Here is a 27,515-nt window from a genome sequence, read left to right on the forward strand (position 1 = left end):
GAGATAGACCAAACATTTTGTAATGTCTGGCTCCTTCAAAACTCCTCATCTTTGCTATATAAAATCAAAGAATAATTAATGTTGGGAGGAACTTCTGGGAGGGATTTCTATGCATTTCTGCCCCTGTCAATTTTTTGTCAGAGGATACCATGTCTTTTAGTGCCAGCAACCACAGCAGGACTACTGCTAAACACGAACAGCCAGTTAGCTGGATAGCTATTAATCAGGTATTCTTAACTTATTCTTGACTGGGATGATCAGAGGGCTGGAGCACCTCTGCTATGAGGACAGAGTTGGGGATGTTCAGTCGGGAGAAGAGGAGGCTCCCAGGTGACCTTCTTGTGGCCTTCCAGTGTCTGAAGGGGGCCTACAAAAAAGCTGGGGAGGGACTTTTCAGGATATCAGGTAGCAACGGGACTAGGGGGAATGGAGTGAAGCTGGAGATGGGTAGGTTCAGACTGGATGTGAGGAGGAAGTTGTTCAGCATGAGAGTGGTGAGAGCCTGGACTGGGTTGCCCAGGGAGGTGGTTGAGGCCCCATGGCTGGAGGTGTTTAAGGCCAGGCTGGCTGAGGCTGTGTTCAGCCTGATCTGGGGTAGGGTGTCCCTACCCATGGCAGAGGGGTTGGAACTAGATGATCCTTGTGGTCCCCTCCAGCCCTGACTGATTCTATGATTTTAACTCGTGGGCATCATGTCAGACATTGATACAGAAGATCAGAGAGTTAAACCAAAATTACCACAGAGCATAAAGATGACTCACAGACTCTGCAGCTGCTTGTTTTCTCTGTGAAACAGCAAGGCATAGGGATCACTGCAATCGTGTACATCTTCTGTCCTGTAGATGTTTGCTAATAAAGACCTCAGCACATATGCAAAGAAGGGCCCAAACCAAGTAAATTGGGTTTTCACAATTTTCAAACTGCTTAAGGAACCCTTTCCATGTGAAAAGCAATTTTAGGCAAAGGAATTATGTCAATAGATACTCCCTGACTTCATCTTACCTGTTCTACTAAAATACAACGCCTATAATGCATGCACACATGTCGGCTCAGGGTTGTTTGTTATTCACTCTTTTCATGTACTGCCTGATGCATCTCTGTCATGATTCATTATTCTTAACAGCTATATCAAATGTTGCAATTACTGCACAACGCAGATTTAAGCCTATAATATTTCTAGGATGGAGAGAGAAAAATAATTTATTAAGTGCTTTTGATATCTTTATGTATAAGTTTGAGAATCATTAAATAGCTGTCACTCTTCCTTCCTCCTCGGCATCAATTACTCCACTCTGGTTTTACTTACTCCACTCTGTATAATGAGTCCCTAGAGCATGTTTCATTGCAGGAGAATGAACACATTCTTCACTTGCGGTCAGTGGGATGTGGTTAATTTGAAATCACTTAAACTATTATATCTGTCAAGCGTGGGTATTTTATTTTCAATTCACATCAGTGCTTTAGTATGCATGTTGGTTACTGGGTTAAACTGGCAGATTAATTTCCAAGCATTCTGTTGCAATGCTCTTCATCACTGTCTTTATATGTAGAATCCTGTTGAAAGCTAATATGTTCCCCTTAAAATTTACTTCAGAGATATCCTGGAAAAGAGGAGGCTCAGGGGTGATCTTATTACTGTCTACAACTACCTGAAGGGACATTGTAGCCAGGTGGGGGGTGGCCTCTTCTCCCAGGCAACCAGCAATAGAACAAGGGGACACAGTCTCAAGTTGTGCCAGGGTAGGTATAGGCTGGATATTAGGAAGAAGTTCTTCACAGAGAGAGTGATTTGCCATTGGAATGGGCTGCCCAGGGAGGTGGTGGAGGCACCGTCCCTGAGGGTCTTCAAGAAAAGACTGGATGAGGCACTTAGTGCCATGGTCTAGTTGATTGGTTAGGGCTGGGTGCTAGGTTGGACTGGCTGATCTTGGAGGTCTCTTCCAACCTGGTTGATTCTATGATTCTATGCTGAATATAAACAGTCACATGAGAAACACTCAGTAGTGAATCACAGAATCATAGAATGGTTTAGGTTGGAAGCGACCTCAAGGATCGTCCAGTTCCAACCCCACACTGTAGGCAAGGACACCTCCCACTAGAGCAGGTTGCTCAAGGTCTCATCCAACCTGGCCTTAAACACCTCCAGCAGGGAGCAGCCACAGCATCCCTGGGCAACCTGTGCCACTATCTCACTTTGCACCCTCACTGCAAAGAACTTCCTCCTAACACCAACTTCCCCTCTTCCAGTGTAAACCCATTCCCCCTTGTCCTGTCATCACAGATCTTGTCAATTGTCCCTCTCCAGCCTTCCTGTAGGTCCCCTTCAGATACTGGAATGCTGATGCTGATCTTGGAGGTCTCTTCCAACCTGGTTGATTCTATGATTCTACTGGAATGGGCTGCTCGGGGAGGTGGTGGAGTCGCCGTCCCTGGAGCTGTTCAAGGCAGGATTGGACGTGGCACTTGGTGCCATAGTCTAGCCTTGAGCTCTGTGGTAACAGGTTGGACTTGATGATCTATGAGGTCTCTTCCAATCTTGGTGATACTGTGATACTGTGGAAGGCTACTCTAAGGTCTCCTCGAATCCTTCTCTTCTCCAGGCTGCAAAGCCCCAGCTCTTGTAGCCTGTCCTCACAGCAGAGCTGCTGCAGCCCTCTCAGCATCTTCATGGCCCTCCTCTGGACTCACTCCAACAGTTCCATGTCCTTCTTGTGTTGGGGGCTCCAGAACTGCACACAGGACTCCAGGTGGGGTCTGATGAGAGCAGAGTATGAATGAAAGCTGGCAAAACCAGTGAACTTCCAGCTTTTCTCAGAAGCATCCAGAGCAGCTGGGATTTTGTGGGGTTTTGGTTTTGTTTTGGTTTGTTTTTTATGGTTCCATCTTTTGGAAATGCAATTTATATGCATTTGTGACAAAGAGAAAGTTGAGCAGCTAAGGGTTTCTCTGACACATTGGGCTTTTTTTTTTCCGCTGATATGTTTCCAGATTGTATTGCTCCAAAAAAAGCTGCAGGCGTCAGTTCAGCATGAGCAGATCCACAATTCACACTGTTTGGGGCGGGTTCTTTTTAAAACATTGTGCCTTGACATTTATAAGGAGTCAGAATTTGAAGATGCTGAAATACTGACTTCCACAGCCACTAATAAGACGGTGCTCATACAGAGAATTAGAGGAACCGACAATGGGCTTTTTATTACAGCAATATTGTACATATTACATGAATAAATTACATTGTTGCATTATGCAGCTGCTGCATCATCAGTTTAGAGAGTAGACTGCAATGCTAAGTATTCAGGGATGCAAGCTCATTATCTCTAAATCTATTTTGGTTACAGCCACAATATGATCCAAGCTAAAAGGCTTTCATATAACGTATTGCATATACCTAGGCGTAATCAGGTACACGGCTCAGAGATGGACTGATGAGTTTAGGTGCCTAATCAACTTCAGGGGGGGGAAAAAAAGAGCCTGTTTCTCTGAATCACACAAAATCTTTCACTTGGAAAGGTTATTAGGAAAACTATATTACCCATAAAAATACAAATCTGCATATGTTGTGAAACATCATTTTTGATTTGAAAGATACTGGTAGGGAAATATGCATTTATAGAACAAGAGTTCTCCCTGTAAAAAAAAAAAGACCTAAATTAAAAGAGAAACATCACAAAACTGTTTTCTCTCTCTCTCTTATTATGATGATAACTGCCTGCATTTGAATGCTGCCAAGGCGCTTCCTGAAATTCAGTTGGTTTTATCTTCTGCACATTGTTCTCTCATCCCATCAAACAAAACACAAATCTTAACGGTCTCCACAGCTGCAAATGTTTGCCTAAGACTTGTAGATCTGCATTTACATATTTTATATATTGAGGCAAATATCTTTGGCAAATCATATGCTGTCAGTTCTGATCCTTTTGTTGGATCCCTTTTTGTCTTCACCACAATGGCATCCTGACCTCTATCAGGATCAGTGTGGCCAGTAGGACAAGAGAAGTTATTCTGCCCCTGTACTCAGCACTGGTCAGGTCACACCTTGAGTGCTGTGTCCAGTTCTGGGCTCCTCAATTCAAGAGAGGTGTTGAGGTGCTGGAAGGTGTCCAGAGAAGGGCAAGGAAGCTGGTGAGGGCCCTGGAGCACAGCCCTGTGAGGAGAGGCTGAGGGAGCTGGGGGTGTTTAGTCTGGAGAAGAGGAGGCTCAGGGGTGACCTCACTGCTGTCTACAACTACCTGATGGGAGGCTGTAGCCAGGTGGGTGTTGGTCTCTTCTCCCAGACAACCAGCAACAGAACAAGGGGACACAGTCTCAAGTTGTGCCAGGGGAAGTACAGGCTGGATGTTAGGAGGAAGTTCTTCACAGAGAGAGAGATTGGGATTGGAATGGGCTGCCCAGGGAGGTGGTGGAGTCCCTGGAGGTGTTCAAGAAAAGATTGGATCAGGCACTTAGTGCCATGGTCTAGTTGACTGGCCAGAGCTGGGTGCTAGGTTGGACTGGATGATCTTGGAGGTGTCTTCCAACCTGATTGATTCTATGATTCTATGATTCTGTTTTTCACTTTGCTGTTGTTATTCCACTCTTCCAAAAGCACACAGACATCCCTTGCATCACTCACCTGCCTCACTGCACTCATCGCATCAAGAGAAATCCTGTGGCTGGAGAAATCGGTCAAGGTTTAACAGATAGCTTTAGGTTGGGCAATGTTTCACTACTGGGCTCTTTCTAGATAAGGCTGTTTGCTGTATGGCTTTTCCACATCTCTTTGAAAGGCTCCTAAAAGCTATCCAAATCATAGAGACAATAGTTGCATCTTTTTACACATCCATAATAAAATGAGGTGTGAGAAAATCACACACTTTTTGTCTAAACAGTCTTAGACTATATCAGCTGCTGCACAGGAGGTTCCACTTCTACACAAGAAGGGACTTCTTTACTGAAAGGGTCACAAAGCACTGGAACAGGCTGCCCAGAGAGGTTGTGGGGTCTCCTCTGGAGATTTTCAAGGCCTGTCTGGATGTGTTCCTCTGTGATCTGTGCTAGATTGTATGCTACCGCTTTGGCAGGGGAGTTGGACTCAATGATCTCCTTGGGTCCCTTCCAACTCCTGACATCCTATGATCCTGTGTGACTAGAAATGGCCATCATTTACATTCTGACTTTGGACACTGCTGCTTTGAATTAGGCTTAAGATCTAAGCCTAACGCAAAGTGATTAATTGGTCATAATGCATATATCAGGAGGGGCACTAGATGAGCATCCATGACTCATTTGTCTTCTACACACTGAAGAGTGTGGCCCAGCACTGATAAAACCAGAATCAGAAAAGAAAAGGTTTGAGGCTGTGTCTCCCTTGCATCTACACACGTTTCCGTGTAAGAAACATCCATGCTACACTTGAAAGAGGGAAGGGAGCAATGGAAGTGTTGATTCAGCCATCAATCATATGTCACTCCCCCACCTCCATGAAAAGCAAAGGCATCCTTTCCCTTGTAATTATTTAGAAGTATGGCATTCCCACATAAACATCTAAGCATTCTGCACCATGCAGTCTTTCCTAAACTTCAGGCTAAGACAGAATGATTCCTGCACCTCCCAAATACTACCACCTTTTTAGGAGCATTTATTAGCTACTTATCCACTGAAGCTGAGAAGACATAGATGAATACTAAAGAATACTACAGCATAAAGCAAAGACATCCTATATTAATAGTCACAGGACTTGCTACTGCTATTAGGCCTTTTTGGTCTGCATGTCTGGACAGAGGAATTTGAATGCCGTCCATACCTACAATTGACTCTGCCTTTTGTGACTTACAATAAAATCATTAAAGATTGTTTTTCCATTATCCACATTAAAGGAAAAAAACCAAGGTGGGGTCTTGAAAAATGTCAAAGAACACTTTTGTGTGAAAATGTGCTCAACCAACTGATCCTGGAGGGAGTATAAGAGGGGTGAGAAATGTAAATCTGTTAATGTAGTTGGCAGTATTCATGCATCTCCATGGAGATACATATCCCAGTGAAGAATGAAAATTCTCCTACATTTATAGGTGAGCCTGCCAAGGACCATCACTGATCTCCTATCCAAACCTAAATCCACTTCAGTGACAAAGTATTCTCAGTTTTCTCTCAGAATATACCTAATATTTCTAGGAAAGTAAAGAAAAGCCAAGTGGATAGCCTGTTTCAATTCTTTGGGAAGATAAAATTGGGAAAGGCATTATTTAGGTGAATGCTGTCATGCTCATACACACACACACATATATATGTGTATGTGTAGTGTACATATATATGTACATCATTTGAGAAGATAAAATTGGGAAAGGCATTTTTAGGTGAATGCTCTCATAAAACACACACACATATATATATATGTATATGTGTAATGTGCATATATATGCAAATCCTTTGGGAAGAGAAAACTGGGAAAGGCATTATGTAGGTGAATGCTGTCATACTCATTAAATATACACACATATATAAATGTAATGTACACATATACATATGTAATATACATATATATGCACATCATTTGGGAAGATAAAACTGGGAAAGGCATTATGTAGGTGAATGCTGTCATACTCATACACACACACATATATATGTGTATGTGTAGTGTACATATATATGTACATCATTTGAGAAGATAAAATTGGGAAAGGCATTATTTAGGTGAATGCTCTCATAAAACATATACACACACATATTTATATGTGTATTGTACATATATATGGACATCCTTTGGGAAGATAAAACTGGGAAAGGCATTATGTAGGTGAATGCTCTCATAAAATATACACACACACATATATATATATGTATATGTGTAATGTGCATATATAAGTACATCCTTTGGGAAGATAAAATTAGGAAAGGCATTATTTAGGTAAATGATGTCATACTCATAAAACATACACACACATACACATATATCTATGTATATGTGGAATCACAGAATCATAGAATCAACCGAGTTGGAAGAGACCTCCAAGATCATCCAGTCCAACCTATTCCCCAGCCCTAGCCAGTCAACTAGACCATGGCACTAAGTGTCTCATCCAGGCTTTTCTTCAACACCTCCAGGGATGGTGACTCCACCACCTCCCTGGGCAGCCCATTCCAATAGCAAATCACTCTCTGTGTGAAGAACTTCCTCCTAACATCCAGCCTATAATGTACATATATAGATGTGCACAAATATCTATCTATCTAAACATAATGTATATAGATGTGCCTAAATGTGTATCTATCTGAAAATATTCTATATAGATGTGCACATATAGGTATCTATATAAACATAATGTATATAGATGTGCACAAATGTGTATCTATCTGAAAATATTCTATATAGATGTGCACATATAGATGTGCACATATAGGTATCTATATAAACATAATGTATATAGATGTGCACAAATGTGTATCTATCTGAAAATATTCTATATAGATGTGCACATATAGATGTGCACATATAGGTATCTATATAAACATAATGTATATAGATGTGCACAAATGTGTATCTATCTGAAAATATTCTATATAGATGTGCACATATAGGTATCTATCTAAACATAATCTATATAGATGTGCACAAATGTGTATCTATCTAAAAATAGTCGATATAGATGTGCACAAATATGTATCTATATAAACATCATCTATATAGATGTGCACAAATTGGTATCTATATAAAAATAATCTATATAGATGTGCACAAATATGTATCTATATAAAACCAGATTCTATATAGATGTGCACAAATATATATCTATATAAATATAGTCTATATAGATGTGCACAGATGTGTATCTATCTGAAAATATTCGATATAGATGTGCACAAATAAGTATCTATATAAAAATAGATTCTATATAGATGTGCACAAATATATATCTATATAAATATATTCTATATAGATGTACACAAATGTATATCTATCTAAAAATATTCTATATAGATGTGCACAAACATGTATCTATCTAAAAATAGATTCTATATAGATGTGCACAAATATATCTATATAAATATATTCTATATAGATGTGCACAAATATGTATCTATATAAAAATAGATTCTATATAGATGTGCACAAATATATATCTATCTAAAAATATTCTATATAGACGTGCACAGATGTGTATCTATCTGAAAATATTCTACATAGATGTGCACAAATATGTATCTATATTAAAATAATCTATATAGATATATACAAATGTATATCTATCTAAAAATATTCTATATAGATGTGCACATCAATGTATCTAGCTAAAAATATTCTATATAGATGTGCACAAATATATATCTATCTAAAATGATTCTATATAGATGTGCACAGATGTGTATCTATCTGAAATCAGATTCTATATAGATGTGCACGAATGTGTATCTATCTAAAAGTAGATGCTTTAGTATACATTGTTTTTCAATCTGTTTTTTGCAAGGCCTTGAGTACATTCAGGAAAGCAAAGAACAGATGTCCTCAGGTATGCTACAGTAATTTCATCTGAATTTGGTCCACAATAATGAAGTTACAAGGAGGGATTTGGGGGTTGGGGTTGGTTGGGTTTTTTATTTGTCTTTCTATCAAAAACCGCTAAAGGGAGCTGGATCACAGCCACCTCTGGGTGACAGTGGTCATAACTGGATATGAAAATCTTTGATTGCAAAGATTATTGTGGGCAAAAGAGAATACCTTTCAGAATGGAAATGACTAGACAACCTTAGCTTAACTTTTATCACATGCAAACTAGAAAGGCAATCATCCTAACGGTAGCGTCTGATCTCTGCATGTCTCTTCAGAGTCAGTCAGTAACCAGTGCTGTGAGCAGCTGTAGAAAGTGAATTTAATTTTGCTTGTATGTGTGTTATGTGTATAAAGCAAATGTAAAGCTGAGGTTTTTTGGGGGGGGAATATTTTTAGTTCCTGAGCACAAAAAAAAAGCTGGCACACAAGTTGCCTGCGGTTACTGGGGTAAAGCAGTTAATGTGCAAGGGTTTTTTTCTTCCAAGCTGTAGTGAAAGATGAAGAAGTCCCATATGGGCCAGTAGTACAAAGAAAGCAGACAGTAACAGGAAAAGAAAGAGGGGGGGAAAGTGTGTTAAGGGCAACAGAGGGAAATAAGATTGAAAGAACAAAACAGCAACATTGTTAGTCATGACAAACAGACAGAAGGGAGGTATTGCCTGCTGACCATGTGTACCAATGCCAAAGAATCTTAAAAAATCAGCATCTGTGGTTTTGAATGGTCTCTCTCTAGATCTGAAAGGCAGCAGCAGATTGTTTTTATAGAAAGAAAAGGTGTCAGCAGAAAGGAAGGAGCGTGCACACATGGAAACATTTGCCGTAAGAAGCCACTTGAAAAACAACCAAGGAGCTGAGTGGAAGAAACATCTGCGAAACATGCACTAAGACCACCACTAGTGCTTCAGAGAAGAGGTGGGAACAGAAAGGAATACCCAGGCAGTGTTGGACAGAGCAACTTGTCAGAATGACAAGGAAATGTCAATGGTACTTCCAGAAAATCTAGCATCTTGTGAGTCTGAGGGGGAAAATACTTTGTCATCTGTGCGAGGTAGCAAAGGAGTAATCTTTGTATTTATCAAGAAGAAAACAAGTTAGGCTCACTGACCAAAGTCAAGCAAGGTTTGGGTGTTATCTGTGCCCTCACACTTTAGAAATCACCCAGACTAGACTCAGCCGGCTCTGGAAATATGAATGAAGCTTATATTTACATCTAGCAAAATAGACAAGCAGAGATTTACAGTATATACAGTTATAGACAGAAATAGACAAGGTAAAAGGAAATACAGAAACACAGCAGCCCTCCCAGAAACCTGAGTCCCCAGGAGGGGCTCTCAACCACTCCTTCACCTTCCCCCTACCCCTCTCAACCTTACCCCAGTCCCAAAGAAGAATGGAGGTTCAGCCAGGGGGTTAGGAAGCAAAGTGGATTAGTCCAAAATGGAGGGTGAGGTCAGAGAGTAAGATGCAGCTCAGCCAGCAGCCCAAGTGAGAGTGGTTATCTGTGCTTTATTTCTTGTTCCTATACACCTCAGCAAGCCTATGGGTGAAGTAGACATCACCACTGTTTCCCTTTCACAGCCTGTATTCTAGTTCTTCTCACCAAAACATTCTAGCCTGCTTCAAACTAGCACACAAGGAACATTATCTTTTAAGAAATTGCACCCTTCAGGCATATATTGGCAATTCTGCCTACTAGGATCAGGATACTTTGGATTCTTCTTCACTGGATTGTTTCTTGTTTTAGTAACATGCAAAGTCTTGATCAGCTTAACAGATTGCAATTTGTCACCAGTAGTCAACGGCAATGTAGTTTTGGGGTCAGTCAAAGCAGATGTGATGTGGAACATCAATATGTCCTATATCTTTCAGTTGTTTGGCCTAAATTTCATCATTCAGACTCTTTTGATTGGCAGAGGAAAGCAAAGTCTTCATCATATCAAGACCATATCTGAAGCCACCAGCTATTCCTCAGGAATAGAAACCATAGATTCCATCAGTCTAGATACAAAATAACCTGCCTATATCCCAAATGAAAGAAAGCACTGACTGGGAGAATTTTTATTTCTTTGAATTTGAGATATTCTTTACATAAAGCCTTTAATTGCATTTCAACATTACTGAGGGATGGAGCAGGAATGGTTATTTTGCTAGCTGACTGCCAGCCAGAGTTTTATGGAAAGCCCATGTGCTACCCAAAGGCCTCTTAAGGAGGTCACAGAAAAGATGAGTTATCATGTAACTGATTTCTACCAGATCATCTCTTCTTTTGCTCACTGCAGGAAAAACAAACTATGGAATGTGAAAGCACTTTGAAGTGACTGATGATCTTGCTGCTTATTTACCACACAGAAGCTGACCTTAGTAAAAAGTAAATGAAGGAAAGTGAGGAATAGGGACTGGATGCCTCATTCAGACCAGCTTAAAGACAAAGCAAACCTTTAACACTTCACTTCTTATACACAGGCCAATGGCAGCTCTCAGGGGAGAATAATATTGAGGAAAGAAGTCTGTACACTTTAATTTTCAACAAAATATGTACACTTTTTAATACACTTTGGATTTGTTTGCAAAAAATTATTTGAGTTTAAATGAAGAAGAAAGGAGGAGGAGGATGAGAAGGAGGAGGAAGAAGAAGAAGGAGGAGGAGAAGGAGGAGAAGGAGGAGGAGAAGAAGGAGGAGAAGGAGAAGGAGAAGGAGAAGGAGAAGGAGAAGGAGAAGGAGAAGGAGAAGGAGAAGGAGAAGGAGAAGGAGAAGGAGAAGGAGAAGGAGAAGGAGAAGGAGAAGGAGAAGGAGAAGGAGAAGGAGAAGGAGAAGGAGAAGGAGAAGGAGAAGGAGAAGGAGAAGGAGAAGGAGAAGGAGAAGGAGAAGGAGAAGGAGGAGAAGGAGGAGAAGGAGAAGGAGGAGAAGGAGGAGAAGGAGGAGAAGGAGGAGAAGGAGGAGAAGGAGGAGAAGGAGGAGAAGGAGGAGAAGGAGGAGAAGGAGGAGAAGGAGGAGAAGGAGGAGAAGGAGGAGAAGGAGGAGAAGGAGGAGAAGGAGGAGAAGGAGGAGAAGGAGGAGAAGGAGGAGAAGGAGGAGAAGGAGGAGAAGGAGGAGAAGGAGGAGAAGGAGGAGAAGGAGGAGGAGAAGGAGAAGGAGGAGAAGGAGGAGGAGAAGGAGAAGGAGAAGGAGAAGGAGAAGGAGAAGGAGAAGGAGAAGGAGAAGGAGAAGGAGAAGGAGAAGGAGAAGGAGAAGGAGAAGGAGAAGGAGAAGGAGAAGGAGAAGGAGAAGGAGAAGGAGAAGGAGAAGGAGAAGGAGAAGGAGAAGGAGAAGGAGGAGGAGGAGGAGGAGGAGGAGGAGGAGGAGGAGGAGGAGGAGGGGGGGAGGAGAACAACAACAAGAAAAACAATAAGAAGAAAAGAACAACAAAAAGAACAAGAAAAACAATAAGAAGATAAGAAGAAAAGAAGAACAACAAGAAAAACAAAAGGAAGAAAAAGAAGAAAAACAAGAAGAACAAGAACAACAAGAACAAAAACAATGACAAGAACAAGAAAAACAAGCAGAAAAACAAGAAGAAAAAGAAAACAAAAAAGAACAAGAACGCCAAGAACAAGAACAAGAAAAACAAGCAGAAGATGAAAAGAAAAAAAAAGAGAAGAACACTAACAAGAAAAACAAGGAGAAAAACAAGAAAACCAATAAGAAAACCAAGAAAAACAAGAAGAGAGGAACAAGAAGAAGAAGAAAAACAAAAAGAACAACAAGAACAACAAGAAGAACAGAAACACTTCTTCTTTTCCTCCTCCACAAACTAATGGGTTTTTTTTTTCATGCATTTTTTTGGTGCTTTCATGGGAAAAAAAGTCCACTTTCAGTGAAACATACAATTTAAATAACAAATGAAAGTCCAGGAGGAAAGAATGATTCTTCAGAAAGAAGCAACCTCTATCTGCAGTAAGTTCCAGGTAACTTTTTTCGTACTTAGAGGCTAGCAAAGATTGCTTTGAAGTAAGTAGAAGAGATTTATATAGTCCTTAAGAATTCATGATTGAAGAATCTGTGGCTGAACAAAAAACCTTCCTCAAATCACTTGTTAATGAACCTCTATATTATGTTCTTCTAAATCTTTCTCTTTGAAAAAATAGAAATCTAACAAAAAATATGATTTCTTTTTCTTTATATTGTCTGCTACAGTGTTCCTTAAATTTCCTTTTTGTTGTTATTATCCTGACCATAGCCTCCCTGCAGCCTTCAATACACTCACAGACTGGGAAGCTAAAAACCTGCTGCACCTGCAGTCAGTGAGCAGCTAGGAAGTAATGTAGGTCCCAAGGGTCTTGGAGCATCAGATCATTGGTTGTGACTCAGTGAAATCGAGCCTGCTTTAGGAGAGAGGTATGTCATCTCACACATCTAAACCTTAATCCAAATGCCTGGCAGAGCACACTGGTCTTGACAGGTACTGAGCCAGCTTGCCACTTGGCAGATTAAAAAGGACTGCCTCCTGGAGATTAGATGGCTTGGCACAGCGAGAACGCAGAGGTCAAACTATGATGTTTGCCGTCCAAAAAAGATCCTCTCATTTTCCCACTCTATTGCTGTTCCCTGGATAAGCATTTTTGGCCTTTTGCCTTAGTTTGAAGGCAAGACTTGTTAGGATTTAGCCTGAGGGACATGCTTTACTGTGAAGGTCAAGCTAGATTTTGACTGTTGTGAAGCCCTGATAAGGTAAGGTCATATTCTTCCTCGTTAGGGCTGATCTCTCAAGGCTCTAGGTGACTCCTGGTACATCATCAAGAATGGAAATTATTCCACATCTTGCTGAGACCAATTCCTGATGGTTTTTTATGTTCCAGTTTCATGAAATAGAGGCAATTTTCCTTGAGATTGCAGCAGAATAGAACACACACATTTTGTTTCTTGTAGGATTTCAGGACATGAACATTTGGATTTTTCCCAGCGATTGTCTTGACTGCATCTCATTATTTGCATAATTAATCTTAATTATGTATGGTTTTGAAATAGAAGTAGTTAGACTCTAAAAATATTGAAACCAGACTGATTAGAAGGCATTTAATAATCAATGAAACAACAGACTGAAGACAATCCTATTGTTTTTCTAACAAATGCTGTCATGCATCAGTGGCTGTTTATTGTTTAGTTTTTTCTGAAGCTAACATCAGTATTCCAATGATGCTTTTCTGGTCTGGGCACTCCCTCTGCCTGTTTGGTGCTCAGTAGCACACTATCCCTGCATCACGCATTTGTGAGCATCAGACACTCTGCAAAGAAGTTTCCTGGTATGTTTTATAGCTCTACTCAGAGCCAAGGCTTCAGCAGCAGCACAGAAACACGTTTTCACAATCTTCTGTTTCAGTCATTTGGGTGTTGCCACAGTGTGATAAAAATTTACTCCATTCTCAACTCAGGCTGTTGAGGAGAGCACCATTTGATACAACTCCAAATTCACAGTGCTGATCTTAGAATCATAGAATCAACCAGGTTGGAAGAGACCTCCAAGATCACCCAGTCCAACCTAGCACCCAGCTCTAGCCAGTCAACCAGACCATGGCACCAAGTGCCTCATCCAGTTCTTTCTTGAAGACCTCAAGGAACAGTGCCTCCACCACCTCCCTGGGCAGCCCATTCCAATGCCAATCACTCTCTCTGACAACAACTTCCTCCTCACATCCAGCCTAGACCTCCCCCAGCACAGCTTGAGACTGTGTCCCCTTGTTCTGTTGCTGGTTGCCTGGCAGAAGAGACCAACCCCACCTAGCTACAGCCTCCCTTCAGGTAGTTGTAGACAGCAATGAGGTCTGCCCTGAGCCCCCTATTCTCCAGGCTAAACAACCCCAGCTCCCTCAGCCTCTCCTCATAGGGTGGGTGTCTTTTATGAAAACAAAGTATATCAGAAACAGAACAGCTGTTCTGAAGTGTAACAAAAGAAACTTCCACAGTATGTGTTCTCCCTGCATATGTTTTTATTCTTCATCTGTCTTGTTGCAACAGACCGTGCAGTAGGGTGGAAGTTTTATCTACCTATGAACTCACAGTTCATCCAGACCTCACATCACCTGTTTACAGCTACAGTTTCTTGTCATTGTGAAGGAGTTTACAGGAACTAAGAATATAGCTGCTCTTCCAGAAGCATGACAATCAGTCCCTTCCTCAGACATTGCTTTGAAAGTGTCTTCTGATTGTGACATTACTGAATCATAGCATCATAGAATTAAAAAGGATATAAGAGCAGTGTGGCCAGTAGGACAAGGGAGGTTATTCTGCCCCTATATTCAACACCAGTCAGGCCATACCTAGAGTCCTGTGTCCAGTTCTGGGCCCCTCAATTCAAGAGAGATGTTGAGGTGCTGGAATGTGTCCAGAGAAGGGCAACAAAGCTGGTGAGGGGCCTGGAGCACAGCCCTGTGAGGAGGGGCTGAGGGAGCTGGGGGTGTGCAGCCTGGAGAAGAGGAGGCTCAGGGGTGACCTCATTGCTGTCTACAACTACCTGATGGGAGGCTGTAGCCAGGTGGGGTTGGTCTCTTCTGCCAGGCAACCAGCAACAGAACGAGGGGACACAGTCTCAAGTTGTGCCGGGGGAGGTCTAGGCTGGATGTTAGGAGGAAGTTGTTGGCAGAGAGAGTGATTGGCATTGGAATGGGCTGCCCAGGGAGGTGGTGGAGTCACTGTCCCTGGAGGTGTTGAAGCAAAGCCTGGCTGAGGCATTTAGTGCTATAGTCTATTTGATTGGACAGGGCTGGGTACTAGGTTAGACTGGATGATCTTGGAGGCTTCTTCCAACCTGGTTGATTCTATGATTCTTTTGAGAAAATATGGTAATCATACCCACAGCAATGAATCTTTGAGAAAATGTAATTAGTACCAAGAGAAGTACTGCCAAGATATCTGCAGCAGGAGCAAAACTAGGGAATAAATGCATAGAATCAATGTCTAAAGGAGTTGTGATGGTTTGGGTGTTATCCACCCCCCCACTGTAATGAAATTGCCCAGACTAGACTCAGCCAAGCTGGAATTTAAGGACTGAAGCTATATTTACAGCTTAGTACATTATACAATCAGATATATATATACATATACACCGTTATATACAAGTTAAAAGTAATATAGAAACACAATATCTCTCCCAGAACAATCAGAGTCCTCAGGAGGGCTCCTAACCCAAACTCTATTCGCCCTGCCTCTTTCCCTCCCTTCAGAAATAACCAAATCAATCCATATATATCTCACATGATAAATCTGGAGAGATATGAGGTGAGATGTCAAAAAAAAAAAGAAGAGAAGGAGGTAAGAGGAAAAAGAGTTAGGTCAGATTAGAGTTAAGGCAGAGACAGCCACACAGATTGCCAGAAAGAAGGAACAGCCAGAAGTGAGAGCTGGGAAGTGTGAGAGAATTGAGTGTCTTATCTATATTTTGACTAGTTGCATTTCTCAGCAGCAAATTGAGTGACATAGATTATTGTTGTTTTTCTTCTTTCTTCTCACAGCTAAAGATTTAATTTCTCTCAGTAAAATACTCCAATTAGCCTCAAACCAGTGCAGGGACATATCTGGACGGGGATTTTTTTTCTCCTTTTGTGGTGTGATATAGACACCACTGCACTGCAGGAAAAGTAGCCACAAGAGTAGAGTTCACAAGGACCTCAGTTACTAAAAAGGGTCAGGTAAGTACTAGCTGTATGTATGCTTTAAAACAGAAAAGATTAAAAGCCAAACAGGGGCCTCAGAAGCCTATGAGTCTCACTGAAATCAGTGGGAAGATGCATGCATATCTGAAGGCAGGGTTTGGCCTCAGCAAGCAAAGCTCACATCACAAAGGATCAAGGCTCCTGCAATCCTTGATTTCACGTCAGCCACAGAAAGAGAGTAGAAAGAAAAGCAGAGGAAGGTCCATGTACAAAAGGAATTGAGGTGGAATGTCTTTGCACACAGATTGCTGCAGAAGTGATTATGGTGAATAAGGCAAATATGGCTACTATAAGGTCTTTTAAAAAGCACATGGCAGTTCTCACAGGAAAAGGCTCATTTTTGTTGTGTACAGCTACTAATGCAAAGCATGGGGCAGGGCTGGCAGGGCACCCTGTCCTCCTCCTGTCAGAAAAAGAAAACAAAACAAAAGAAAACCCATCTTCACATAGCATCAGCATTTAAGCAGGTATTAAACATGACAACTTTCAGTTGTCATGTTTAATACCTGGTTTCATACTATTTCAGTGTCTCCTCCAGATCAGGAAAGATATATTCTGTGAGATCTCAGCGTTTCACCAAACCAGTGGTGCAATGTGAATGAGTCAAGCTCTCCAAATGAAATGTAAAGGCAGAGGGACATGCTTAAAGTGATGTGGTGTCCGTTAGGCGAATTGCGGCGGCTGCGGGACCGATGCAGCCACCAAGACTCTAAGCTGACATCAAAGCAGGGAAAGAATCAGCTGAAATGACAGCAGCAGCTGCAGCATCCGCCTCTAAATTAGGCTGTGTTTCAAAGTCTGGACTCAACTGCTAAGCAGTATAAAGACCCAGGAGGAAGGCTGCCCAAGAAAAAGAGTTAGATTTCTAACCTAACACATCAAAGTAACACATGCTTAGAAGAGCAATAAATGCATATGGCACACATTCACATGCTGCCTAATTGCAGTGGGCTCCTGAAGCCAAGACAAACCTTCAGCTGATTCTGACTTTTAGAGAGGATTTGAATCCTTTTCTAATGCAGAAAGCTGACACAAATTGGTAGCAGATTAGAGCCTGGCATTGTGATAATACATCCCATAATTGCAAAAGATGACTATTTTTTTATATCATGAGGTACCTTCGAAATACTGAGCTGCTTATTATATAATTTATACCTCTGCCAGATTACAGAATATCCACAACAATGCAATTCATTTTTTTAAAAGCCTTTTTCTCTCAAGATTCAGGAATGGAAATTCAGAAATAAAACATAAACCCATCAATTTCACTCTTAATTTGTTTACATACCAATTGACTCACACTCGTGGGAAGAGTGAGAAATACACAATTCAGTGGAATACATTACTGAATGTTTTAGCAATAAAACGCAGTGATTCAGGGAAAAAAAACCACTCAGGTTTTGGTATGCACTTTCATTTTAGTGTATTGCATCCATTTAAGGAAACTGTTTGTGGGTTTATTGACAATGGATAGATTGATTAAGAAAGCAACTGGAAATAAGTGTGAATGTGTGAGTACTTTAGTATGTACACCAAACAAAACTGTAGCAAAAACTGCATGTACTCATAATTGTAGTGATTTGATTTGATATTTTTATTTCAGGCAACCTTGCTCCCTTTCTACTCTGCCCTGGTGATGCCACATCTCGAATGCTGGGTCCAGTTCCAGGCCACTCACTTCAAGGGGGACCTCAGGGAACTGCTTTAAAGAGTCCAGCTCAGAGCCACAAGGATGATTAAGGGAGTGGAACATCTTCCGTACAAGGAGAGACTGAGGGAGCTGAGGCTCTTTAGCTTTGTGATGGTTTGGGTGTTAGCTGCCCCAACACGCTTAAGAAAATCACCCAGACTAGACTCAGCAGCTGGCAGCTAAGGATTGAAGCTTTGTATTTGCAGCTTAGCACAACAGACAAGCAGATATTACAGAAATGGACAAGTTAAAAAGGTAATACAGAAACACAACAGCCCTCCCACAAACCAGAGTCCCCAGGAGGGGCTCCCAACTGCCCTTCCACCTCCTTTCCACCCCTCTACCTTATCCCAGACTTTGCCTTACATTTGAGGTGAGTTTGGAGAATCAGTGAGGGAGGTTAGGAAGCAGAAGGAGTAATCACATGAACAGCAGGTTAGAGAGAGAAGTGCATGTAGTCAGAGCCCATGAGCAACTCTGTTATCTCAATTTATGTTCTTGCTTTTATACATCTCAGCAAACCTATGGGTGAAGTAGCCATCACCACTGTTTCCTTTTCACAGCCTGTAATCTAATTCCTCTCACCAAAATATCCCAGCTAGGTTCAGACTAGCACAAGCTTGGAAAAGAGGAGACTGAGAGGTGACCTCATTAATGTTTATAAATATGCAAAGGGTGAGTGCCAAGAGGATGGACCCAGGCTCTGCTCAGTGATGCTCAATGACAGGACAAGGGGCAATGGGTGCAAGTTAAGGCATAGGAAGTTCCATGAGAATTTTTTTTCCCTGTGAGGGTGACAGAACACAGGACCAGGCTGCCATGGGGGAGTTGTGGAGTCTACCTATCTGGAGATATTCATAACTCACCTGGACATGTTGCTGTGTGATCTGGTATGAATGATCCTGCTCTGGCAGGGGAGTTGGACTGAATGAGCTTTCAAGATCGCTTCCAGCCCCTGACATTCTGTGATACTGTGATTCTGTAAATGAAGTTAATCACTTGAGATGTTTATCAAAATTCCTATGCAATTGCAGAGCAGTGGTGAATTTGTGAGCTATCTCAAACTTATACCTCCCTCACTTGCCTCACCAAAATAAATATATAAGAGAAACACAAATGTATATATTTTAATGCTATATAATTCTCATTAATTGATATTTAATGATATATAAACCTCTGAGATCCTTCCTCTACAGCTTTCAATTAATGCACTTTTACAAAGGGTTAAAACTGCAAGCAACAGCAATCATCCACAGTGGCACTCTCTTAACTTGTGCATTAAGAAAAACAATTCCACAAGAAATGATGCAATAACCCTGACACAGTGTCATTATTACTCATGAAGTAATATTGCTTTTTATGCTTATAGACTTCTGTTTGAGGACATCAACACCAAATACAGTGGTACAGCAGTTATCATTAAAACAATCAAAGATGCTAAAAAAGGAAAAAGCCTCTAAATGTGCAGCACTCAAGGGAAAGCAGAAGCACAAACGCCTGTACATATGTTGTACTTAGAGAGTGTCCTATCTCGTCCAAAAACCAATTGATACAATCTATCTTGTTGAAATTATTCATCTGGAAACAAAAATGGTTTAGAAGCAAACACTCAGTGTGCTGGTTTGAAGCTAGCTAGAATGTTTTGCTGAGAAGACCTAGATTACAGGCTGTGAAAGGAAACAGTGGTGATGGCTACTTCACCCATAGGCTTGCTGAGATGTAAAAAAGCAAGAACATAGAGATAACAGAGTTGCTCATGGGCTCTGGCTGCATGCACTTCTCTCTCTAACCTGCTGTTCATGTGATTACTCCTTCTGCTTCTTAAACCCCCTGGCTGATTCTCCAAACTCACTTCGAACGTAAGGCGAAGTCTGGGATAAGGTAGAGGGGTGGAAAGGAGGTGGAAGGGTGGTTGGGAGCCCCTCCTGAGGACTCTGGTTTGTGGGAGGGCTGTTGTGTTTCTGTATTACCTTTTTAACTTGTCCATTTCTGTAATATCTGCTTGTCTGTTGTGCTAAGCTGCAAATACAAAGCTTCAATCCTTAACTGCCAGCTGCTGAGTCTAGTCTGGGTGATTTTCTTAAGCGTGGTGGGGCAGCTAACACCCAAACCATCACAAAGCTAAAGAGCCTCAGCTCCCTCAGTCTCTCCTTGTACAGAAGATGTTCCACTCCCTTAATCATCCTTGTGGCTCTGAGCTGGACTCTTTAAAGCAGTTCCCTGAGGTCCCCCTTGAAGTGAGTGGCCTGGAACTGGACCCAGCATTCGAGATGTGGCATCACCAGGGCAGAGTAGAAAGGGAGCAAGGTTGTATGAAATAAAAATATCAAATCACTACAATTATGAATACATGCTTACTGAGATGTACAAAGAACATAAATATAGATAACAGAGTCACTCTCTGTCTCTCTGGGGCTCAACCTCTCTCTCTAACCTAACCTGCTGTCTGTGTGACTAATCCATCTGCTTCCTAATCCCTCTGGCCAACCCTCAAAACTACCTTAAACATAAGGCAAGATTATCTCCTTTACAGACTATTTCCCATATAAATTTGGGAAAGGGGGAAATTTTCCCAGCTTTCTGCTGAACATTTACCTTATTTTGTACTCCCACTGTGCTCCAGGGAGCATTTGGAAATCTCACAGAATCTAGGAAGAGATTCTCTACAGCCTTAGTAGTTTCCCTCTACTACCAACTATGTTATTAACCACCCTAACCCCAAATGAGCTTAAATATAGACTCCTCCACATTTAATGAGCTGTAATTATCTCATCAACTTCTGACAAGTCTAAATAGACTTGTTAGGGAATGACAAGTTTAGTCAGTCTCACAGTAGAATGGCTGTCATCTCCCCAACTCAACATGCCAAGGAAGGAAATAAATCTCTTAAAGGTGGTTTGGATGGTTTTCAGTCTCCTCCAATAACCTAAAAGGAGGGAACCTGGTTTAGGTCACTCTTCTTCTATTCTGTGCTTTTAAAGTTTGCAGAGATTTGCACAAAAACAACCAAGATAAGGAGAATGTAGACTTCTAGGCTTATTTCCCTGCAGTTGCCAGAGTCAAAATTAGCTCATCAGCTCCTGGTGACCCATGCTGATGTTACTGTTTAAAATGTTAATAACTCTTAAAATAATAAGAGTCTAATCATCTAATCTTTATTTCTCTATACTACAGCTTAACTAGATGAGTCCAGGGAGCCAAAACTTATTCCATTTATTCCAGGTTCCTTATTTATTTAACCAGGGAATGCAAAAGTGGCACAGATTAACAGTACATTTGGGCTGCTGAAAAATGTCTTCCCTGTGCAAAAGAACTCAAAAAAAGTATCTCATACTTTTTGGAAGCTGGTGGCTTATACTGGTGCTTTGATAGTTACATGATTCAAAACTACAAGTCTGAAAACTGGGCCAGTATTTGCAAACGTTGAGAAATGGAATCATAGAATCACAGAATCAACCAGGTTGGAAGAGACCTCCAACATCATCCAGTCCAACCTACACCCCAGCCCTAGAGGGTCCATCATCTAAAACTATTTTATGTGCACACCTGATGTTAGCCTTCTTTAGATATATAAACCTTAATAGTGACATGTCTGTTTCAGGGTCTATGCAGTTTAGGTGCTTGTCTGTCTAAATGTTATTTCAGGATCTAGCTCCTAAAGTAAGAAAGATATTACCCCAAAACAACATTGCTTGGCTGGGTAGAGCTCCTCCTGAAGTATCATAGAATCAACAAGGTTGGAAGAGATCTCCAACATCATCCAGTCCAACCTAGCACCCAGCCCTAGCCACTCAACTAGACCATGGCACTAAGTGCCTCAGTCAGGCTTTGCTTGAACACCTCCAAGGATGGCAACTCCACCACCTCCCTGGGCAGCCCATTCCAATGCCAATCACTCTCTCTGCCAACAACTTCCTCCTAACATCCAGCCTAGACCTCCCCTGGCACAACTTGAGACTGTGTCCCCTTGTTCTGTTGCTGCTTGCCTGTCAGAAGAGACCAACCCTCACCTGGCTACAACCTCCCTTTAGGTTATTGTAGACAGCAATGAGGTCACCCCGAGCCTCCTCCTCTTCTCCAGGCTAAACAGCAGTGCCACAAAAAGCCTACAGAGAAATTAAAAATCCTGATAATAAAATGATTCTGAACTCATGAAACTGCAGTAAAATTAGTATGATTCTCCTTTCCCTTTTTAGCAGTTATTGCATCTCACTTTCTGGAAAATATCTATCTTTTGTTTCCAAGCTATGCTCGTACAGTAAAACTCTGCCCTAGGAGAATCTTAGCACTGATTTACAAATCTCTGAACCCAGAGAATTTCAACAAAAATCTTTATTCATTCCTAACTAGTTTGGGTTTAACACTAACACTGTAATTAAATTGTGCTTTCTTCACTTTTCCCCTGCTGTTTGAGAGAGAATGTGTTTAGCTTGCTGGTACACAATGAGAACTAAGTGAATGCTAATCTATTTTAACCTCCGTGGATTTGAAGGAAAAGACAGACTTTGATTTTATTAATTGTTTTCTAAAATAAGGCTTTTAGGGAAAAAAAACTCAGGGCAGTGCCTTCACATTCTTCTCAGGGATTTCAAATGAAAGGCCTGTTTTCATCAGCCTAGCACAAGAACAGCAATTCATTCTGTCAGACTTTAATTGAAGCACCTAGTGCATGTCAAAATATTATTTTTTTTATCAAGCCTTCATTTATAAAGTCAAAGTTAATGAGAGGCAATGTGCCTTCTGCTGTCCCAAACAGCCTTAAAATTGGCTAGACACAACATCTTCTCTGCTACCATCATCACACACTACGCTATCTAAATTACCACAAGGTTGGAAGTGCTCCCTTGAGGCAACAAATAAGATTGGTGTGTTCAACTGCTGCTATGTTTTGTTGTTTTTGCAAGTGAATATTGGCAAGCCATGGCTCAGGCATGACTGGAAGGGAATAAGTACTGGCAGGTGACCCTGGCCACAGGGACACAGGTATCAATGCAAGTGATGGAAATGAGTCTAAGTGTCTTAAATAAAATTTGGAAAGACAAATTTGACATAGAACCATAGAATCAAACAGGTTGGAAGAGACCTCCAAGATCAGCCAGTCCAACCTAGCACCCAGCCCTAGCCAATAAATAGACTATGGCACTAAGTGCCTCATCCAAGCTTTGCTTGAACACCTCCAGGGACAGTGACTCCAGCACCTCCCTGGGCAACCCATTCCATTGACATGTTATCTTCTCCCTGATGATAAACTGACTTCCTAATGACAAACTGAAGAGTCCTATGTTTTTGGGAAGCCACTAGCACTGGATAGGCATTATAGAAAGGCTGGGGTTGTATGTGAAATAGACACAGGTTTCCTGTTCAACCTGTTTACACTCACACACAGAGACAACACTTTGATCAGTTGACACAGACCAAGACACTTTGTTGGTCAAGAAGCTGGTATGCCTGTCACTAGGCCATTTGACATGCCTTGGCAATCAGAGTAGTTTGTCAAACTGACCTCCTCCATCCCTTCCACCGTGTGACAGATCTGGAACACACATTTCACAGAATCATAGAAGCAAAGAGTCATAGACTGGGAAGGGACCTCAAAGATCATCCAGCTCCAACCCCCTGCCATAGGCAGGGACACCTCCCGCTAGAACAGGTTGCTCAAGGCCTCATCCAACCTGGCCTTGAACACCTCCAGGGAGGGAGCAGCCACAACCTCCCTGGGCAACCTGTGCCAGTGTCTCACCACCCTCACTGCAAAGAACCCAAATCTCCTCTCTGCCAGTTTAAACCCATTCCCCCTTGTCCTGTCATACAAGACCTTGTCAATAGTCCCTCCCCAGTCTTCCTGCAGGCCCCCTTCAGATACTGGAAGGCCACTCTATGGTCTCCTCAAAGCCTTCTCTTCTCCAGGCTGAAGAGCTCCAACTCTCATTGCCTGTCCTCATAGCAGAGGTGCTGCAGCCCTCTGAGCATCTTTGTGGCCCTCCTGTGGACTCGCTCTAACAGTTCCACATCCCTCTTGTGTTGGGGGCTCCAGAACTATACACAGCACTCCCGGTGGGGTCTGACAAGAGCAGAGTAAAGGGGGAGAATCCCCTCCCTTGCCCTGCTGGCCACACTGCTCTTCATGTTCTGCAAACGGATTTGGTTACAGTAGGAAAAACCCCAGAATTCTCCAACTTCTTTCCATTACCCATATTGAGATTTTCTGTACATTAAAGAGGTTTCAGGAAACAGACAATGAGTTATAGCATTCATTTCATGGGGGTGGTATCAACTTAAAGTGTCTAGGAACAAAACTGGGCATGCAGATAGAATCAACACAATCGTTTTACAGGACAGGGCTGGGTGCTAGGTTGGCCTAGATGAGCTTGGAGGTCTCTTCCAACCTGGCTGATTCTGTGATTCTATGACATCCTATTTGTAAGATTGGCCTTTTGCATTTCTATTTAAAGACATATGTAATAAGACAGACTGCTGATCATTTTTGTCCTTGCTTGTGAGCTATGTAGCACCAGCTCCCTAAGAAAAACACTACCTAATTATACTGAGGGAAATAAACTTTAATGACTTGCTGAGAATCACTGAGCTGCCTGGCCCAATTCATAAATGAAACACTCTATTTCTAGTGAGTAGAAACTTAGAGTCTATGGGTATAGCCTTTGTGTATCTCTACACTGTGTCTTGACCTCAAAGAAGTGAGTAGAATACTTTCTAGGTCTACAACCAAGCAGAATAATTCTTTTGGAACAAATTACTTGGCAAAAAGAACCTGTGGAAATTAGTTTGGGTTTGGTGGTTTTTTTTTTTATGATAACCAGAAGCTTCCCACTTCAGTGTTAATTACTTAGAAGATAAAGACCACACAGCTAAACATTTTGTGCAGTAATGTGTGATCATCTGGAGCACAACATCCCAGTCACTCAGGGCATCGTGTCACCAGGCTTTCCATGGTGGGATGTTCTCTGACTGATCTGAGACTCCCTTACCACTTCAATTGGCCACGTGGTCACTCAGCAGTCTGCCCCTTTTATTATCTTTCCTCTCAATGTCACTGCTTTACTGTGATTTCCTGATTTCAAACAAACAAAAAAATCCAATAAATTCAGTTCTTGAAGGTTTCTTCCTAACCTGGCGTATAAACTGAGTACAAAGATCTTAAAGGCTTTCAAATATATTTTTTTCCAAGCATCTTGAAGGTATGGAAAACACATATTTTGTGCTGGGCTTCAGCTTAAATGTGTTCAGTTCTGGGCCCCCCAGTTTAGGAGGGACATTGAGATGCTTGAGCGTGTCCAGATAAGGGCAACGAGGCTGGGGAGAGGCCTCGAGCACAGCCCTACGAGGAGAGGCTGAGGGAGCTGGGATTGGTTAGCCTGGAGAAGAGGAGGCTCAGGGGAGGCCTTATTGCTGTCTGCAACTACCTGAGGGGTGGTTGTGGCCAGGAGGAGGTTGCTCTCTTCTCTCAGGTGGCCAGCACCAGAACAAGAGGACACAGCCTCAAGCTAAGCCAGGGGAAATTTAGGCTGGAGGTGAGGAGAAAGTTCTTCCCTGAGAGAGTCATTGGACACTGGAATGGGCTGCCCGGGGAGGTGGTGGAGTCGCCGTCCCTGGAGCTGTTCAAGGCAGGATTGGACGTGGCACTTGGTGCCATGGTCTAGCCTTGAGCTCTGTGGTAAAGGGTTGGACTTGATGATCTGTGAGGTCTCTTCCAACCCTGATGATACTGTGATACTGTGATAAATCACATCTACTCTATTCAGCTCAGAACCAGGAGACATACAGGAAACAGCAGAAAATCTCTTTGAATCTTCCCCTCGATAAATATTGTTTTCTCTAATCTTAAAAGGCTACATCCTAACTACCCTTTCATCCCCAAACTCAAACAATCTTTTTGCTTTCCCATGAATAAAGGCAAAAAAAATGCCAAGCTGCCTTTGAAGCCATGATGTGTTGGCCATAAAAACATCCGTAGGCTGTGTTTTAAGACCTGTATCAAGTGGGGGGGGTGTGGAAAAAGTACACTGGAAGGTATGTTTATTGGGGTGTAAGTGACAAACTCAAAGCGCATCTCTGAAACGAGCGAGTCGTTTTTGTTTAAGGAGCATTCCCGGTGAAGTTCAGCAGGCTGCCATTAGAGGGCAGGAAAGAGCAGTTTTGTAGAGAAGGGAGCACAGCCTCAAGCCAGCCAAGGAAAATAAATGGCATCAGAATGAAAGAAGGGAAACGTTTTTAGTGAATCATCTCTACTCGACAATCACCTCGGGATGTCAGTTCTGCAAAAACACATCCTCTGCAGTACTGGGTGCAGTTCTGGAGCACCCAACACAAGAAGGATATTGAACTGTCAGAGCGAGTCCAGAGGAGGGCCACAAAGATGCTCAGAGGGCTGCAGCAGCTCTGCTATGAGGACAGGCTATAAGAGTTGGGGCTCTTCAGCCTGGAGAAGAGAAGGATTACAGGAGACCTTATAGTGGCCTCCTGTATCTGAATGAGGTCTGCAGGAAGGCTGGAGAGGGACTACTGACAAGGTCTTGTAATGACAGGATGAGGGGGAATGGGTTTAAACTGGCAGAGGGGAGATTATCAAACTAGATGTTAGAAAACAGCTAGACCTATGCTAGATTGTGTGGTCCTGCTCTAGCAGGGGATTAGACTCTCTTCCAGCCTCTAACATCCTGTGATCCTGTGAAAAAGTTCTTTGCAGTGAGGGTGGTGAGACACTGGCACAGGTTGCCCAGGGAGGTTGTGGCTGCTCCCTGCCTGGAGGTGTTCAAGGCCAGGTTGGATGAGTCCTTGAGTGTCCTGCTCTAGCGGGAGGTGTCCCTGCCTATGGCAGGGGGTTGGAACTGGATGATGCTTGAGGTCCCTTCCAACCTAAACCATTCTATGATTCCTCTTCCTTCTTGAGTCTCATGTCACTGAAAGGAATGGGTCTTGACTACTAGCAAAAGCAAGATCAGACCCACTTTGATCTACCAGCAACAGTGAATTTCTTCTGGAACTTTTATGTCATGCATAGAAGAAGACACAAACCTAAAGCTTCAGTAATCTAACTGCTGTGCCAGTGAAACAGAGAAATCAGAGGAATTGCAAGTGCTCAATACAAGGAGAGAAGGTGATGTCTAAAAGGCTCAGTAAAATAATAAAGACATTTGCACCAGGAAGAAGCCACAACAACATGAGAAATGCATTTTGGAAGTATTTAACAGATTCCTACTCATCCCCTGGACTGTTGGAAAAGACCTGTGGAAATAGAAGGATGTATTGCAGAACCACCAGTTGCAGAGAATGTTAGTTAAATGCAGTTCCAGCTTTCTGAGAGACCTGGAGGAGAATAAAAGATCTATCACCATTTTATCCTATGTAGCTCAGAGCACAGCTGAACTGACACATAAAGGAAATCATTTACTGCACTCCACTCCCCCTAGTAATAAAAAAATAGAGAAATAAAACAAATACTTATATAATTTCTATTCCTGTCAATTGGGAAGGCACTATTATCACTGTCCAAAACTCCTAGTAGAGTACAGTGACTCCTTTGCTAATATTAGGGCTACCTTGTGCCTAAGTGCTGGTTTGGTCTGTCTTATTTTTCCTCCTCTGAAGGTCTATCTA

General features: G+C 42.0%; 1 long non-coding RNA gene across 1 annotated transcript in view; it reads right to left on the reverse strand.

Moving 5' to 3' along the window:
- Positions 1 to 3,223: 3,223 nt before the first annotated feature.
- The window catches only part of LOC135180434 (uncharacterized), a 44,018-nt gene continuing 19,726 nt past the window's right edge, over positions 3,224 to 27,515 (reverse strand). Inside the window, exon 3 of the long non-coding RNA XR_010304429.1 lies at positions 3,224 to 3,627. This is a non-coding gene — a long non-coding RNA (uncharacterized LOC135180434). The remainder of the gene's footprint in view (positions 3,628 to 27,515) is intronic.

This window comes from Pogoniulus pusillus, chromosome 13 (genome assembly GCF_015220805.1).
Source record: "Pogoniulus pusillus isolate bPogPus1 chromosome 13, bPogPus1.pri, whole genome shotgun sequence".
In the NCBI taxonomy this organism is placed as follows: domain Eukaryota; kingdom Metazoa; phylum Chordata; class Aves; order Piciformes; family Lybiidae; genus Pogoniulus; species Pogoniulus pusillus.